At 43.4% G+C, this 19,314-nt stretch overlaps 1 protein-coding gene across 2 annotated transcripts in view; it reads left to right on the top strand.

Moving 5' to 3' along the window:
• Window positions 1–9,036: 9,036 nt before the first annotated feature.
• Window positions 9,037–19,314, top strand: part of ZNF106 (zinc finger protein 106) — an 80,208-nt gene continuing 69,930 nt past the window's right edge. The window contains exon 1 of one of the 2 annotated variants that reach the window (XM_060174464.1): window positions 9,037–9,183. The gene's annotated coding sequence lies outside the window, so the exon portion shown is untranslated. The remainder of the gene's footprint in view (window positions 9,184–19,314) is intronic. The other variant, XM_007533560.3, reaches the window with a different exon arrangement.

The raw sequence follows: 19,314 nt of genomic DNA, 5'->3' as shown, positions 1-19,314 counted from the left end.
AGCCCAGTTGGTTGTAGCCTTTTTATTGATGTCTATCAATGCAGACTGACTATAGACCCTTGACTTTTACATGTCTACGTGACTAACAACCATGCCTTGTTTTTCTTCAAAATTAGCTTAGACTTCCCAGCCCCTTCCTAAATCTCCCATTCCCACATTGTAAACTCAGACTTTCCTGGCCAAAAGCCCCTTCCTCAGTCTGTCTTTCCCAGTACAGTCACATTGCCCTGGCCAAAATTCCCCTTCTTTGCGCTTCCTTTCTCACTATAGTCCCTCCTAATATCGGCCCTCATCCCCTTTTCCTGAACATGGTTAGATTGTGAGCTCTGAAGCCCAGCCCAGGGGTGGGGGAGACAGTTCTGCATCAGATATTAAAGATGGGAGAAGGATGAAGGGGGCACGCTGCAGCCTGACAGCCACTGTTGGCAGTACACCCTTTTGCAAAAGAATAAATGCCTTGCTTCAACTCCTTATTTATGCCTTGATAAGTAATTTTAATTGGCCGTCATTTACAAGGGGAAGACAGAGGGGGAGAGAAAGATAGACAACTGAATACCTGCTTTTCCGCCTGTGAAGTGACTCCCTTGCAGGTGGGGAGCTGGGGAGCTGGGGGCTCGAACCGGGACCCTTACTCTGATCCTAGTGTTCTTTTTTTTTTTTTTTTTAAAGATTTTATTCAAGCACCGGCATAAGGATCCCGGTTCGAGCCCTGACTCCCCACCTGGAGGGGAGTCGCTTCACAAGCGGTGAAGCAGGTCTGCAGGTGTCTATCTTTCTCTCCCCCTCTCTGTCTTCCTCCTCTCTCCATTTCTCTCTGTCCTATCCAACAACAACGACAGCAATGATAACTACAACAATAAAACAACAAGGGCAACAAAAGGGAATAAGTAAATAAAATAAAACACTGGGGAGGTGACTTAAAAATTAAATAAATAAAATAAAATAAAACATTTTATTTTATTTATTAATGAGAAAGATTGGAGGAGAGAGAGAAAGTACCAGATATCACTCTGGTACATGGTGCTGCCAAGGATTGAACTTGGGAGCTCATGCTTGAGAATCCAGTGTTTTATCCATTGCGTGACCTCCCAGACCACCTCTGGTCACTTTCTATATCGCTCTGTACCTCTTGCTCATTAAAATAAAATAAATAATATAAGAGCAACAAAAGGGAATAAATAAATATTTTAAAATAAATAAATAATATATATCTTTTTTAATACAGAGAGCCTTCTGGAAATTCTTGTTAGAGGTTTAGAACTCATCATCCTGGAATAAGGGGGTGGGTAGATAGCTTTAATGGTTATGCAAAGAGATTCTTTTTTTTTTCTTTCTTTTATTTATTTCCTTTTTGTTGCCCTTGTTTTTATTGTTGTTGTAGTTATTATTGTTGTTGTTACTGATGTCATTGTTGTTGGTTAGGACAGAGAGAGGAGAGAGGAGGGGAAGACAGAGAGGGGGAGAGAAAGATAGACACCTACAGACCTGCTTCACCACCTGTGAAGTGACTCCCCTGAAGGTGAGAGCCAGGGCTCTAACCAGGATCCTCACTCCAGTCCTTGTGCTTTGCTGCCACATGAACTTAACCTGCTGTGCTACCGCCGGACTCCCTACAAAGACAGATTCTTTTTTTTTTTTTACCTTTTAAAAATATTTTTTTAAATATTTATTTATTCCCTTTTGTTGCCCTTGTTGTTTTATTGTTGAAGTTATTATTATTGTTGTTATTGATGTCATTGTTGTTGGGTAGGACAGATAGAAATGGAGAGAGGAGGGGAAGACAGAAAGGGGGAGAGAAAGACAGACACCTGCAGACCTGCTGAAAGATTCTTTTCTGATGAATAAAGGCACTGAATTGTGTTCCCGCTCAGTCATGAGTCCCCGGTCGTCTCTCTCCCTCTCTCCGGCCCATGAAGCTAGCCCGCCAAAGGGCAACAAAAGGGAATAAATAAATAAATAAATATTAAGAAAAAAAGCAGGATATGACTAAATTGAAAGTAGGGCACCAAAGTAAAAACCCTGTGATGAGGGGGAGGGTGGACACAGTCCACCAGGGTGGGGGGGAGGGGGGTGAGTGGGATGGGACACAGTCTTTAGGTGATGGGAATGGTGTTTATGTACACTCCTATTAAAGTTAGTCATATAAATCACTATTTAATTAATATAAGAGGGGAAAAATTAATGGTATGTCTTGAACTTTTTACAACACAGACTGAGTCTTTTTAATACATAGGCTGAGTCTTTGATATGTTGACTCTAAAAAGCCTAGACCAGGGAGAACAGAAGCAAACGGTGGCACAGCTATATACAAGATGCTGGGTATTATACAGCAAACCCTAACAATGGGACCTTTCAAAGTTAACCCAATTACCAAATAATGGGATGATAACAATAACTATCCATTGTCTTCTTGAACCCTAAGACAGCAGGAACCTCACATTTCCACTAGAAAGCCTATATTTCCCCCAGTCCTGGAACCTTAGGGTGGGGCCCACTTTCCTGCATGCTTCTCTCAATTCATATAAAATAATATTGCATCCGCCGATCACAACCTAACCAACGCAATGAGTGTCACCTCAGCATGCTTCACTTCAGATTTCAGGTGTGGAATGACAACCTTTCAGCTTCATCACTCGGGTGAGACCTTTCCTTTCATAGTATTCTCTAATTCCATTCCAGGTGGTTCACTTCCTAACAAAGTCCCAAAACCTAGATATAGACCAGGTCCCCTGAGATAGAGCATATGTTCACACATATCCATAAACTAGGGCTAAATATATACCTGAAAGCAAAAGTACACAATAGTCTGCAGTGAGTACCACCCAACACTTCATCTGCACTATTCCAGCCTTTAGGTCCATGATTGTTCAACAATTTGTTTCGCTTTGTATGCTAACTCTCTTTTCAGCCACCAGGTTCCAGGTGCCAGCATGATGCCGACCAGACTTCCCTGGACAGATGACCCCACCAATGTGTCCTGGACCCCTGCTTCCCTAGAGCCCCACCCTACTAGGGAAAGAGAGAGGCAGACTGGGAGTATGGATCAACCAGTCAATGTCCATGTTCAGCGGGGAAGCAATTACAGAAGCCAGACCTTCCACCTTCTGCAACCCACAATGACCCTGGGTCCATACTCCCAGAGGGATAGAGAATGGGAAAGCTATCAGGGGAGGGGATGGAATATTGAGATCTGGTGGTGGGAATTGTGTGGAGTTGTACCCCTCCTATCCTATGGTTTTGTTAATGTCTCCTTTTTTATTTTTATTTATTTATTTATTTAATTTTATTTATTCTCTTTTGTTGTCCTTGTTGTTTTATTGTTGTAGTTATTATTGTTGTTGTTGTTGTTGGATAGGACAGAGAGAAATGGAGAGAGGAGGGGAAGACAGAGAGGGGAGAGGAAGATAGATACCTGCAGACCTACCTGTTTCACCCCTGTGAAGTGACTCCCCTGCAGGTGGGGAGCTGGGGGCTCAGATTGGGATCCTTACTCCAGTCCTTGCACTTTGCACTACCCATGCTTAACCCACTGCACTACTGCCCGACTTCCAGCATTGGACTCTTAGGAATGAGTTCCCAAGTTCAATTCCTGGCAGCACATGTACCAGAATGATGAATGATGTTTGTTTCTTTCTCTCTCACCTCCTACTTCTAAAAATTCTTTTTTCCTAATATTTATTTATTTATTGGATAGAGACAGCCAGAAATAGAAAGGGAACAAGGAGCTAGAAAGAGAGACAGACACCTGTAGTACTGTCTCACCGCTCACAATGCTTTCCCCCTACAGGTAGGGGTGAGGGCTTGAACCTGGGTCCTTGTGCTCTGTAACATGTGCACTCAAACAGATGTGCCACCACCTGGCCCCCTCATACTTTCTCATTAATAAATAAAATCTTTAAAAAGAGGAGAGGGAATGAGAGAGACAGACACCTGCAACACTACCTCACCATTGCCAAAACTTTACACCTACAGATGCGGGGGTGGTGGTGGTGGTTTGAACTTGAGTTCTTGCACATTGTAACATGTGCGCTTAACCAGGTGTGCCACCACCCAGCCCCATACCACAGTCATTCATCTGTCACTGGTCACCTAGGTTGCTTCCAAGTTTGGGCTGTTACAAATTGTACTGCTATGAACATGGCAAGAAACAAGACATTAAGAAACCAGAACAGGGAGTCGGGCGGTAGCACAGCGGGTTAAGCGCAGGTGACACAAAGCACAAGGACTGGCCTAAGGATCCCGGTTTGAGCCCCTGGCTCCCCACCTGCAGGGGAGTTACTTCACAAGCAGTGAAGCAGGTCTGCAGGTGTCTAACTTTCTCTCCCCCTCTCTGTCTTCCCCTCCTCTCTCCATTTCTGTCCTATCCAACAACAACGACATCATCAACAATAATAACTACAACAATAAAACAAGGGCAACAAAAGGGAATAAATAAATAAAATATCTTTTTAAAAAAGAAACAAGAACACAATGGGCAACAAAGTAAAACTTGGACTGATTGTATGTATTGCACCAAAATAAAGGACTCTGAAAAAAGAGGACAAGGGAGAAGGGTGGGGTGAGGGGAGCTTTTAGGTCCTGATACATGATGATGGAGAAGGACCTACACTGGGGTGAGAGTGGTTTGCAGAAACCTCTCGTGGGAAGATGAGAAATTTTACCCATGTGCAAACAGCTATACAGTAAACAATAACCTCCCAAATTAAAGAAAATGAAGTAGTTTAGAGAGAAAGAGATACAGATGAAAAAATGGGAACAGGTGGAATAACTTTTTTTTTAAATTTTTGCCCTTACAAAAGGAGAAAGAGATCACTTAATTTTTAAAAATATTTATTTATTCACTTTTGTTGCCCTTTTTAAAAAATATTTATTCCCTTTTGTTGTCCTTATTGTAGTTAGTATTGTTGTCTGTCTTCATTGTTGGATAGGACAGAGAAATGGAAAGAGGAGGGGAAGACAGAGAGAGGGTGGGAAATACACCTGTAGACCTGCTTCACCGCTTGTAAAGCGACTCTCCTGCAGGTGGGGAGCCGAGGGCTCCAACCAGGATCCTTACACAGGTCCTTGTGCTTTGTGCCATATGCGCTTAACTCTCTGCACTTCTGCCCGACTCCCTGCCCTTGTTTTATTGTTGTAGTTATTATTGTTGTTATTGATGTCGTTGTTGTTGGATAGGACAGAGAAATGGAGAGAGATGGGGAAGACAGAGAGGGGGAGAGAAAGATAGACATTTACAGACCTGCTTCATCGCCTGTGAAATGAGACTCCCCTGCAGGTGGGGAGCCTGAGGCTCAAACCGGGATCCTTATGCCAGTCCTTGGGCTTTCTGCCACGTTTACTTAACCCACTGTGCTACTGACCGACTCTCAGGGATCACTTTTCAAAAAAAGTATTTATTTACTTATTCCCTTTTGTTGCCCTTGTTTTATTGTTGTTATTGATGTTGTTGTTGTTGGATAGGACAGAGAGAAATGGAGAGAGGAGGGGAAGACAGAGATGGGGAGAGAAAGATACCTGCAGACCTGCTTCACCGCCTGTGAAGCGACTCCCCTGCAGGTGGGGAGCTGGGGGCTGGAAACAGGATACTTAGATTGGTCTTTGTGCTTCACAGGTCATGTGCACTTAACACGTTGTGCTACCACCTGGTCCCCCTTTTTTCTTTTTCTTTCTTTCTTTCTTTTTTTTTTTTTTTGAGTAGAGAAACTAAGGGATGACAGGGGAGATACTAACTGAAAGAAGGCAATTGAATAAAGAGGAGGATTAGTTAGCAGGTACAGATTCTGAGAGTACCGGTGTAGAGACAATTGAGTGCAATAGTGAGAAGAATTGTGTTAAAAGGGGGCTAGAATGGTGTTAAAAGGTCGGGCGGTGGTGCAGTGGGTTAAGCGGAAGTGGCACAAAGCGCAAGGACCGGCGTAAGGATCCCGGTTCGAGCCTCCGGCTCCCCACCTTCAGGGGAGCCGCCTCACAGGCGGTGAACCAGGTCTGCAGGTGTCTTTCTCTCCCCCTCTCTGTCTTCCTCTCCTCTCTCCATTTCTCTCTGTCCTATCTAACAACGAACAACATCAACAATGGTAATAATAATAACCACAAGGAGGCTACAGCAGCAAGGGCAACAAAAGGGGGAAAAATGGCCTCCAGGAGCGGTGGATTCATGGTGCAGGCACCGAGCCCAGCAATAACCCTGGAGGAAAAAAAAAAGGAATTAAAAAAAAGGGGGGGGGCTAGAGAAGACATTTCCGTTACAGTGAGAGGAAGTATGCAAATATTTATGTATTTAGTAACATGAAGTTAAAGAAGTTCTCATCTGTTTTTTTCTGTGTGAAGTAGGATACAAAGTCATTTGCTGGCAGAAAAAGATCTGGGATCTTTGAGAGAAGGGGAAGATAGAGAGGGAGATACAAAGAGACATCTACAACACTGCATCACTTCTTTTATTATTTTTATTTTTTTAAATATTTACAAAACCATTATTGAGATAAAGGTATAATATTTCAAGACCAAAGAAGCAGTGAGGCAATACCTTCCGACTAAGACTAAGACTGCATATTGTTACTGTGTATTTGATGATGGATGTTAACTAGGCTTATCATGATCATTTAACAATATATACAAATACCAATCATTACGTTGTAAGCCTGATATATACAAATTGAATCTAAATTTTGAAGACCACATGAGGCCCAGTTTAACAAAAATATTAAACCGTATTTGTTCATTCCAACACTTTTGTAAGCTGATCAAGTTTCAGTAATAGAAAATTAATGACATTACTATCTTTTCCTGAATCTTGATCCCAGTAATCATTTGAAGTTTTTAAGAGCCTGGAGTGCATGTACTCAGTTCAAATTAAGAGACAAGTGACAATATCTAGAGCTTTCATAAAGCTCAATTCAGACCCCACAACACAACTCATCCTGAAAATTCCTAAAACCATCACTTGTATGTAGAGAACACTCTATCACCTTATTTGAAAACTTGCAAACCTGTGAATTCCCTTTGCTAGGGCCCTTTGCCCCAACTAGCCTAGAATACCCTTGCCTCAGCAGGTAACTTCACCTCCAATCCCTCAACCCTCTCATTGCATTCCACCCTTTATTTCCCAAAACACAGCCTCCTGTGGACTGTCCTTTGAGCGTCCTGATTCCTGAGGAGCCCTGCCAGCCCCTCAGGCCCCACACCTCTGAAAAATACTCGCAGAGTAATCCCCACTTACCCTCCAAACACACAGGCACCTCTGCCCCCTGGCTGCCCTCTACTGCATCACTTCTTGTGAAGCTTTCTCCCATGCTGTTGGGGACCAGGTCCTTGCATACTGTAACATGCACTACTGGCCCCTGGAGATGTTTTAGATTGTTAAGATGATACAGTATTACTGACGTCTAAAGTAGTGAAGGTACTATTAACATCTAAAGTTCAGGGATAAGGGCAACAAAAGGAAATAAATAAATATATAAAAAATTAAGTTCAGGGATGCAGCTAAATAGCCTATAGCACAGAGTCCTGTCATGGAGTAATGCAGACATTCTCTTCAAAATGTCAATAGCAGCAAGGTTTAAAAACCCTGCTCTAGGATTACCTTGATTTTCACCAGCAGCTGACCTTGGTCTTCTTCAGGCTTCCTATTGGACTAAGACCCTGGCATGTTAGGGTATGGAAGCCATTCCATTGCATGCCCTGAAAGCAGAGTAGAATGAGCAACATGAGTCAGACCCTTGAGTGTTTCAAGCATTTATGATGTCACAAATACTGAATTAGAATAGTTCTCCAATCCTATAGAGAAGCAAAGCTGGAATTACACATAGATAAATGCTTTCTTTTCATTATTAATTAATTAATTAATTAATTAATTTATTCATGAGAAAGGAGGAGAGAAAGAACCAGACATCACTCTGGTACATGTGCTGTGGGGGATCGAACTCAGGACCTCATGGTTGAGAATCCAATACTTTATCCACTATGCCACCTCCCGAAACCACAAGATACATGTTTTCTTTGAAGAACTGGTTAAAGAGAAGTCTTATTATTAGAAGTTCTTGAAAAAATGAGTTTGGGCAGGAAGAAGACACATCCTGACTAGTTTTCGCCACTAAACTATGATTCTGAAGGAATGAATTTGGGTTAAATTTCATAATAAATATAAATACATTAGTTAGTAAGAAGAATCATAATCGTAGGTATTGGCAAAATCTGTGATAGTTACTACTTATGGACAGGCACTTGACTGATGTTATTTCGTTTAATCTTAGCAACACTCTGAAAGTAAGTTTATTGTCCTACTTTTAACTGAGGGGATCAAGGTTACAAGAAGGCTTGTAATTTGCTCAAAGGCATAAAAGGTCAATACCTTGATCAAGACTTAGATTTAGGGGAGTTGGGTTGTGGTGCAGCGGGTTAAGCGCATGTGGCCCAAAGCACAAGGACCGGCGTGTAAGGATCCCGGTTCGAGCCCCCGGTTCCCCACCTGCAGGAGAGTCGCTTCACAAGCGTGCAGGTCTGCAGGTGTCTGTCTTTCTCTCCCCTTCTCTGTCTTCCCCTCCCCCTCTCTGTCTTCCCCTCCTCTCTCCATTTCTCTCTGTCCTATCCAGCAACGACAGCAACAATAGCTACAACAACAACAACAACAACAAAACACAAGGGCAACAAAAGGGAATAAATAAATATTTTTTAAAAAAAGAATTAGATTTAGATCTTGCCTCTTCCATTGCATTTACAAAGAAGGAGTGGCTGGAAATTTAGTTTAATCGGCTGTCATTTGCTTAAAGGGATTTTCGGGGACTTTTAGGAAGAGATTGATCTAGCAAGAGGAAATCCCAGGAAGGGTAAAGAGAACGACAAGGATGCCAAGGAAGCCGGTCACTGCAGTGTCCACCGCACTAGTCTTAACTTTAGGGCAAAACTCTATGTCCGTTGTTCACCACCAGGTGTTCAAATAAAGCTGGATTATTGAAAGGGGCGTGTCGTAAAGGGGGCAGGCGGAGGAGCACGACCGCAGGGTTGTGCGTCTGCGCGCTGGGGGAGGCGGCGGCGGCGGCGGCGGAGGTGGCTGTGCCCGGCGGGGAGCGGGTCCGGAGCGGGCCGCCGGACCCCAAAGTTGGGGGTGGGGAGGAGTCATCAGGGGTTTAGGGTGCTCCTCGCCGGGGCTTCGGGGGCCTGATGGAGTAAAAGGGGACGGCTGTGAGTGTGAGTACCGAAGGGCCGGGCTGTGCGGGGGCGTCCCGGAGCCGGCAGGTCCTGGTGGTCTGTCCTTCCGGGGGCTTGGGGCTGCGGGACGCGGCCGGGGCTCCGCTGCTGCGGGCGGGGGTGCGGCGTGCCCTGTAGTCCCGGCTCCGCGAGCCCGCTGGGGTCTACGGGCAGGCGGTGCTTCTGGCTGCGGGGTACAGATTCCCGCGGGGGCGTCCCGGCTCTGCCCGCAGCTCCTGCAGGAAACGTGGCTGCAGAGCTTGACCTTTGGGGGCGGGAAGGCCTCCTGCACCCGGTGCTCCAGGTGCCCACGAACCCCGGTACTTCAAGGCCTCCAGGTTGCAGGACACGGGTCCCTTCGGGCCTCTGATGACTGACAACCGCCGGTCTCTTTTCCTCCTTGGGTCTTCTGCCGGGTTGAGGATGCGTCTTAATAACGGCTGCTATTTATGGAGCGGTTATCTGTCAGTTGAATATTTCGCTCTAATCTGGGTGCATAATTAAGAAGTAGAAAGGCTTTGCACCCCAGTCTTTCTCCCTTCAGTGCGCTCAATGGAATCATCTTTGAGAGAGTCAGATCAAGCCAATTTGTCGGGAAGTTTGAGATTTCCATAACTCAGCATTTGGGGACTGCCATCCAGCGAAGGGAAATTCGTTTTTTTGTTTTGTTTTGTTTTGTTTTCCCTCGCAAATCCGTTCTTTACCCACCAGCATGGTTTATATCAACTTTATACAAGTGAAAGTAACTGTTGAGCTCTTGAAATGTTACTGTTCTGAAGCTCATGGGGAAAAGATGTATCTATTTATAAACATGTATATACATTTATTTATTTTATTTGTATCTTTATTGACATGAGCGAGAAGTTAGATTGAAATCGAGACCTCATACTTTTTTTAAAACATTTTTTTATTTATTTTCCCTTTTGTTGCCCTTGTTTTTTGTTGTAGTATTTTTTAATATTTATTTCCTTTTGTTGCCCTTGTTGCTTTATTGTTATAGTTATTATTGTTGTTGTTCTTGATATGGTGGTTGTTGGATAGGACAGAGAGAAATGGAGAGAGGAGGGAAGACAGAGGGGGAGATAAAGATAGACACCTGCAGACCTGCTTCACCGCCTGTGAAGCGACTCCCCTGCAGGTGGGGAGCCAGGGGCTCGAACCGGGATCCTTATGCTGGTCCTTGCGCTTCATGCCACGTGTGCTTAACCCACTGCGCTACAGCCCGACTCCCTTGTTGTAGTTATTATTGTTGTTATTGATGCCGTCGTTGTTAGATAGGACAGAGAGAAATGGAGAGAGGAGGGGAAGACAGGAGGGGAGAGAAAGACACCTGTAGACCTGCTTCACCGCCTGTGAAGCGACTCCCCTGTACATGGGGAGCCGGGGGCTCGAACCGGGATCCTTACGCCGGTCCTTGAGCTTCTCGCCACCTGCGCTTAACTCGTAGCACTACTACCCGACTCCTTGAGACCTCATGCTTTTAAGTCTAGAACTCTAGTCACTGTGCCACCTCCCTGGCCATGCTCATGGGAGTCTTTTTTAGTTTTTATTTTCATTATTTTTATTTACTGGATAGAGACAGCCAGAAATTTAGTGGCAGGGGAGATAGGGAGAGAGGCAGAGAGGCACCTGAATCAGTACTTAACCACTTGTAAAGTGTTCTCCCTGCACGTGGAGTCTGAGGGCTTGAACCTGCGTCCTTGTGCTTTGTAACACCTGCACTCAAGCAGGTGCACTACCATCCAGCCCATTTTTGTGTTATTTATTTTTTATTTTTTTATTATTTTTATTGGATAGAGACAGCCAGAAATCGAGAGGGTATGGGGAAATAGAGATAGACACCTGCAGCACTGCTTCACCACTTGCAAAGCTTTCCCCTGGTAGGTGGGGACTAGGGGATCGAATCCGGATCCTTGAGCACTGTAACATGGTGCCCTCAACCAGGTGCACCACCACCCCGCCACACTATTGTTTGTGTTAAGCCCTGTTATGTCATTTATTTCTTTAATTGGATAGTGACGGAAATTTAGAGGGAAATAGAGATACATGTAGCACTGCTTCACTACTTAATGAAGCTTTTCCCCTACAGGTGGGAAATGGGGCTTTGAGTATATGTACTCAAATAAATGTGCCACTTGTTGGGCCCCTAAACTGTGATTTTTTTCCCCCCTCCAAGGTTATCACTGAGGCTCAGTGCCTGCACTGAGAATCCACTGCTCCTGGAGGCTATTTTTCCCTTTTGTTGCCCTTGTTGTTTATCGTTGTTATTATTATTATTGTTATTGATGTCGTTGTTGGAAAGAACAGAGAAATGTAGAGAGGAGGGAGAGAGATAGATAGACACCTGCAGACCTGCTTCACCGCTTGTGAAGCAACCCTCCTGCAGGTGGGGAATCCGGGGTTCAAACTGGGATCCTTAAGCTGGTCCTTGCACTTCATGCCATGTGCACTTAACACGCTGCGCTGCCTGACCTCCCTAAGTTGTGATCTTAAGCTTCGCTGTAGATGAGTCAGTCAAAAATAATATATAAATTCAGTTAGGCTTTACTTTTTTTTTTTTTTTTTTTTTGGTGGTGGGAGCCCAGTCTTTGAGAAGTCTGTGCAGTTGAGAAAGCAAGCCTGGCTGCTAATGGGTGGTCTTGAAGACACTTGATCACTCAGATTTTTTTTTTTGCCTCCAGAGTTATTGCTGGGGCTCAGTACTTGCACTAGGAACCCACTGCTCCAAAAGGCTATTTTTCCCCTTTTGTTGTCCTTGTTCTTTATTGTTGTTGTTATTGTTGTCGTTGGATGGGACAGAGAAATCGAGAGAGGAGGGGAAGACAGAAAGATAGACACCTGCGGACCTGCTTCACTGATTATGAAGGGACCCCCGGTAGGTGGGGAGCAGGGGCTCGAACCGGGATCCTTATGCTGGTCCTCGCGCTTTGTGGATAACTCAGATTTTAGAGTTTTAATATTTTGCTTTAATTCCTGAAATTTTACTTATAAATACTTTGTGAATGGTTCTCAAAAGAGATACTTTCTTGAACAAACAATCCAGTATCACTACAAGTAATTCATCTATATTATTTCTTTTTTTTAAACTATTCCCTTTTGTTGCCCTAGTTTTATTGTCGTCGTTGTTGGATAGGACAGAGAGAAATGGAGAGAGGAGGGGAAGACGAGAAGGGGAGAGAAAGATAGACACCTGCAACCTGAAGACCCGCTTCACCGCCTGTGAAGCGACTCCCTGGCACGTGGGGAGCCAGGGGCTTGAACGGGATCCTTATGCCCGTCTTTGCGCTTTGCTCCACCTGCGCTTAACCCGCTGTGCTACCGCCTGACTCACTATTCTTTCTTTTTTAACCAGAGAACCATTCAGCTCTGCTTGTGCTTGGCTGGGGTTTGAACCTTGGACCACTGAACAGAGAGACACCTGCAGCCCTGCCTCACTTGTGAAGCTTTCCCTCTGCAGGTGGAGACCTGGGGCTTGAACCTGGCTCCTTGTGCATTTGTAGCATGTGCTTTCAACCATGTACACCACCACCCAGCCCCCTTAATGGTTACCTTTTCTATCACATTCTCTCATCTTTATTTCTTTATTGATTAGGGACAGGAAGAGGGAAATAGAAAGAGACACCTGTAGCACTGCTTCATCAGCTGTGAAGCTTTCCCCCTGCTGGTGGGAACCCGGATGTTGAGCATATGTACTCAAATAAATGTGCCACCACATGTCAGGCCCCTAAGCTGTGACCGTCAGTTTCATTGTAGATGAGTCAGTAGAAGATAATATATAGATTCATTTCTTTATTGAAGAAACAAATTTGATTAATTCCTGGCAATAACTTTTAGTTTACTATTGCTTACTACAAGGTAGAGCTAAATACTTATTTGGGTTGACTTTGAGACTAAACTAAGTTTTCTAGTTTTCCCTTACTAGTGACGCTGAGTTTGATTAGTGGGTTCAGGTGGTGAACTCAGTGCGTGGTGGCAGGCATTAAAGTCTGTTGCATATACCACTGTGCTACTCCCTCCCCCTACTTGTATAATAAGCCATTTTGAAAGCTCAAAATATGTCGAATTCAGGTCTTGTGTTTTCTGGAGTTTCAGAAAAGTTCTTTACTAGAATCATTATGAAGTATTGCTTCTTATACGTCTTAAGTCTTCCCAAGTTTAGAAAAATGTTTCTTGTTAAATTAAAAGCAATACTCATACTAACTAGAACACAGGTATAGTAGTATCTGTTTAGTCTAAAATGCTTTTTTTTTTTTTTTTTTTAAACCAGAGCACTACTCAGCTCTGGCTTATAGTGGTGCAGGGAATTGAACCTGGGACTTTGGAGCATCAGGCATGAGAACCATTATGTTATTCAGCCTCACCTCATCTAAAATGCTATATATATATATATATATATATATATATAATTTTTTTTTTAAATTATATGTTTGCTTGCTTTATTTAGATAGAGACAGAGAGGGCAGGGGTAGATAGCATAATGGTTATGCAAAGAGACTGTCATGCCTGAGGCTCCATAGTCCCAGGTTCTAGCCCCTACAGCACCATAAGCCAGAGCTGAGCAGTGTTCTGGTAAAAAAAAAAAGTAAATAAAAAAATAATAAATAAAATGGAGACAGAGAAATTGGGAGGGAAGCAGGGGTGTGGGGAAAGAGGGAGAGATGGAGATAGGGAGAGAGAGAGGGGCAGAGAGACACACACCTTTAGTAGCACTGTTTCACTGCTTGTGAAGTTTCCCCTGGTAGAGACTGGGGGCTTAAACCTGGGTACTTGTGCAATATAGTGTGTGTGCTCAACCAGGTGCACCACTACCCATTTATAAATTTTCAGTCCTCATCACAGTCTTATGTCAGTGATACTGGTATATATATGTATATTCCCTTTTGTTGCCCTTGTTTTTTATTGTTGTAGTTATTGTTGTTATTGATATTAATGTCATTATTAGATACGACAGAGAGAAATGGAGAGAAGAGGGGAAGACAGAGGGGGAGAGAAAGATAGACACCTGCAGACCTGCTTCACTGCCTGTGAAGAGATCCTTACACCAGTCCTTGTGCTTTGCACCATGTGCTTAACCCGCCGCCCTACCACCAGACTCCCGACTACCTGATACTGATATTTTTATTGTATAAACATGGAGACTGGGTGGGGGAGACAGCATAGTGGTTATGCAAAGAGACTCTCATGCCTGAGGCTCTAAAGTCCCAGGTTCAATCCCCCGTACCACTGTAAGCCAGAGCTGAGCAGTGCTCTGGTGAAAACAAACAAACAAACATGGAGACTGAATCACAGAAAGTCTGAATTGCTTGCCCAAGATCACACAGTTAGCCAGACTCAACAGGCTTCAAATACAACCTGTCTGTAGTGGTTTTCAGTGAATGTGGGGTCAGCCCAAGGCAGTTTAGAAATTTGTGGGGCTCATGACCAAGTGGGGTTTATCCCAGGCATGCAAGGTTGGTTTAATATACGTAAATCAATCAATGTGATCCACCACATCAACAAAAGCAAGACCAAAAACCACATGGTCATATCAGTAGATGCAGAGAAAGCCTTTGACAAAATACAACATCCCTTTATGATCAAAATACTACAAAAAATGGGAATAGATAGAAAATTCCTCAAGATAGTGGAGTCTATATATAGCAAACCTACAGCCAACATCATACTCAATGGTGAAAAACTGGAAGCATTTCCATTCAGATCAGGTACTAGACAGGGCTGCCCACTATCACCATTACTATTCAACATAGTGTTGGAAGTTCTTGCCATAGCAATCAGGCAGGAGCAAGGAATTCAAGGGATACAGATTGGAAGAGAAGAAGTCAAACTGTCCTTATTTGCAGATGACATGATAGTATACATGGAAAAACCTAAGGAATCCAGCAAGAAGCTTTTGGAAATCATCAGGCAATACAGTAAGGTGTCAGGCTACAAAAAATAACATTCCAAAGTCAGTGGCATTCCTCTATGCAAACACTAAGTTAGAAGAAATTGAAATCCAGAAATCAATTCCTTTTACTATAGCAACAAAAACAATAAAATATCTAGGAGTAAACCTAACCAAAGAAGTGAAAGACTTGTATACTGAAAATTATGAGTCACTACTCAAAGAAATTGAAAAAGACACAAAGAAGTGGAAAGATATTCCATGTTCATGGGTTGGAAGAATTAACATCATCAAAATGAATATATTACCCAGAGCCATCTACAAATTTAATGCTATCCCCATCAAGATCCCAAGTACATTTTTTAGGAGAATAGAAAAAATGCTACAAATGTTTATCTGGAACCAGAAAAGACCTAGAATTGCCAAAACAGTCATGAGAAAAAAGAACAGAACCGGAGGCATCACACTCCCAGATCTCAAACTGTATTATAGGGCCATTGTCATCAAAACTGCTTGGTACTGGAACATGAATAGACACACTGACCAGTGGAATAGAATTGAGAGCCCAGAAATGAGGCCCTACACCTATGGACATCTAATCTTTGACAAAGGGGCCCAGACTATTACATGGGGAAAGCAGAGTCTCTTCAACAAATGGTGTTGGAAACAATGGGTTGAAACATGCAGAAGAATGAAACTGAATCACTGTATTTCACCAAATACAAAAGTAATTCCAAGTGGATCAAGGATTTGGATGTTAGACCACAAACTATCAACTACTTAGAGGAAAATATTGGCAGAACTCTTTTAAATTTTAAAAGATATTTTCAATGAAATGAATCCAGTTACAAAGAAGACTAAGGCAAGTATAAACCTATGGGACTACATCAAATTAAAAAGCTTCTTCACAGCAAAAGAAACCACTACCCAAACCAAGACACCCCTCACAGAATGGGAGAAGATCTTTACATGTCATACATCAGATAAGAGTTTAATAACCAACATATATAAAGAGCTTGCCAGACTCAACAACAAGACAACAAATAACCCCATCCAAAAATGGGGGGAGGACTTGGACAGAATATTCACCACAGAAGAGATCCAAAAGGCCGAGAAACACATGAAAAACTGCTCCAAGTCTCTGTCAGAGAAATGCAAATCAAGACAACAATGAGATATCACTTCACTCCTGTGAGAATGTCAGACATCAGAAAAGGTAACAGCAGCAAATGCTGGAGAGGGTGTGGGGTCAAAGGAACCCTCCTACACTGCTGGTGGGAATGTCAATTGGTCCAACCTCTGTGGAGAACAGTCTGGAGAACTCTCAGAAGGCTAGAAATGGACCTACCCTATGATCCTGCAATTCCTCTCCTGGGGATATATCCTAAGGAACACAGCATATCCCTCCACAAAGATCTGTGTACACATATGTTGTTGGCAGCACAATTTGTAATAGCCAAAACCTGGAAGCAACCCAGGTGTCCAACAACAGATGAGTGGCTGAGCAAGTTGTGGTCTATATACACAATGGAATACTACTCAGCTGTAAAAAATGGTGACTTCACCGTTTTCAGCCGATCTTGGATGGACCTTGAAAAAATCATGTTGAGTGAAATAAGTCAGAAACAGAAGGATGAATATGGGATGATCTCACTCTCAGGCAGAAGTTGAAAAACCAGATCAGAAAAGAAAACACAAGTAGAACCTGAAATGGAATTGGCATATTGCCCCCAAGTAAAAGACTGGGGTGGGTGGGTGGGGAGAATACAGGTCCATGAAGGATGATAAATGACATAGTGGGGGTTGTATTGTTAAATGGGAATGTTATGCATGTACAAACTATTGTATTTACTGTTGAATGTAAAACATTAATTCCCCAATAAAGAAATAAATTAAAAGAAATTTGTGGGGCTACTTTCTTTTTTAACTTGGAAATAATTGGGAGGGTAACCCTGACTTTAATGAATGAAGATGAGAGATGGTAGACGTCTTATAGCACTAAGGGACAAGGGACATCCCTATGGGGTTAAAAAAAATTCCTTGGGGGCTAGGTGGAGCATATACATTAATATGCATAGGATCCCAGCCCCTGTCCCCATCTGCAAGAAGAAGACTTCAGCAGTGAGACTGTGCTGCTAGTGTAAGTGTGTCTGTGTCTCTGTCACTATCTGCCCTTTCCCTTTCAATTTCTGTCTCTATCCAATTAATAAGTAAATAACAAATATAAAAATAGTCTTTAAAAATGCTTCCATGTCTTACATCACTTTCAAAAGCCCAGATCGGATGTTCATATATATGTATGTGTGTAATTTTTTTTGTATATTTGTTTATTTTCCTTTTTTTTTTGTTGCCCTTGTTTAACATTGTTGTGGTTATGGATGCTGTTGTTGGATAGGACAGAGAAATGGAGAGAGGATGGGAAGGGGGGGGGGAGAGAAAAACAGATACCTGCAGACCTGCTTCACTGATTGTGAACCAACTCCCTGCAGGTGGGGAGCCAGAGGCTGGAACCAGGATCCTTATGCTGGTCTTTGCACTTTGCACCACCTGCACTTAACCGGCTGTGCTACTGCCTGACTCCCTGTGTGTGATTTTTATGGGGGCTGGTAAAATAGTTCACTTAGATACTGTACTGTTTTGCCTTATGTTGCACGCCTTTCTCTCCCTCTCTCCTTCCTTCTCTCCCTCCCACTCTCTCTCTCACAAATTTATTTTAGTGGATAGAGGATAGAGATAGTAGGGTTGGGTGGTGGTGCACCTGGTTGAGGACACATTTTACAATGTGTAGGGACCCAGGTTCAAACCCAACCCCCCCGTCTCCACCTGCAGGGGGAAAGCTTTGCAAGTGGTGAAGCAGCAGATGTCTCTCTCTCTCTCTCTCCTCTCCCTCTCATCTCCCCCTTCCTCTCAATTTTTGGCCATCTGTCTAATAAATAAAGATCATATATATATATGGAGACAGAAATCAGGAAGGAAAGGGGAGATAGGTAGAGAGATACCTGCAGTACTACTTCTCTTGTGAAGCTTTCCTCCGTGTAGGTGGAGATTGGGAGCTTGAGCCCAAGTCCCTGCATCTGGTAACATGTGCACTTAACCAGGTGTTCCACTAACCAGCCCCATCTGTCTTTTTAATTTATTTATCTTGCCTCCAGGGTTATTGCTGGGGCTTGATGTCTGCAGCACGAATCCACTGCTCCTGGAGGCTATTTTTTTCCCTTTTGTTGCCATTGTTGTTTTATAGTTGTTGTTATTGATTTTATTGCTACAAGGATTATTGATGGGGCTCAGTGCCTGAACAGTGAATCCATTGTTCCTGGCTGCCCCCTTTTTTTTTATTTTTTTTTTTATAAATATTTATTTCCTTTTGTTGCCCTTGTTTTGTTGTTGTAGTTATTGTTGTTTTTGTTGGATAGGACAGAGAGAAATGGAGAGAGGAGAGGAAGACAGAGAGGGGGAGAGAAAGACAGACACCTGCAGACCTGCTTCACCGCCTGTGAAGCGACTCCCCTGCAGGTGGGGAGCCGGGGGCTGGAACCGGGATCTCATGCCAGTTCTTGTGCTTTGTACCACCTGTGCTTAACCTGCTGCGCCACCACCTGACTCCCCTTTTTTTTTTTTTTTTCATTTTCTTTCATTTCATTTTTTTTCATTTCATTTTCTTTCCTCTCCCTTTCTCCCTTCCTTTTTCTTTTCTTTAACCAGAGCACTGCTCAGCTCTGGTTTATGGTAGTGCTGGGGATTGAACCTGGGACTTTGGGGCCTCAGGCAGGAGAATCTTTTGCATAACCATTGTGCCATCTACCCTGCTCTCTTCTTTTCTTTTTTTCCTTGATAGAACAGAGATAAATGGGGAGCAGGAGATAGGGAGGAAAAGACACTTGTAGCACTGCTTCACAGCTCATGAAGCTTGCCCCCCTGCAGGTGGGGAACTAGGGGGCTTGAACTAGGATTCTTGTACGGGTAATGTGTGCGCTCAACTGGTTGTACCACCACCTGGCCACTCCTTTTAGTTTAGTGGTTTTTTTTTTGTTGTTTGCTTGTTTTTGCCTCCAGGGTTATTGCTGGGGTCGGTGCCAAATCCACTGTTCCTGGATGCCATTTCCCCCGTTTTATTGCCCTTGTTATTATTGCTGTTGTTGTTGGATAGGACTAAGAGAGACTAGGAAGACGGGGAGAGAAAGATAGACACCTTTAGACTTGCTTCACCGCCTGTGTAGTGACCTCCCTGCATTTGAGGAACTGGGGCC

Source organism: Erinaceus europaeus, chromosome 16 (assembly GCF_950295315.1).
Source record: "Erinaceus europaeus chromosome 16, mEriEur2.1, whole genome shotgun sequence".
NCBI classification, from domain to species: domain Eukaryota; kingdom Metazoa; phylum Chordata; class Mammalia; order Eulipotyphla; family Erinaceidae; genus Erinaceus; species Erinaceus europaeus.
The sequence above is the reverse complement of the archived record's forward strand: the minus strand, read 5'-3'. Positions and strand labels throughout refer to the sequence as shown.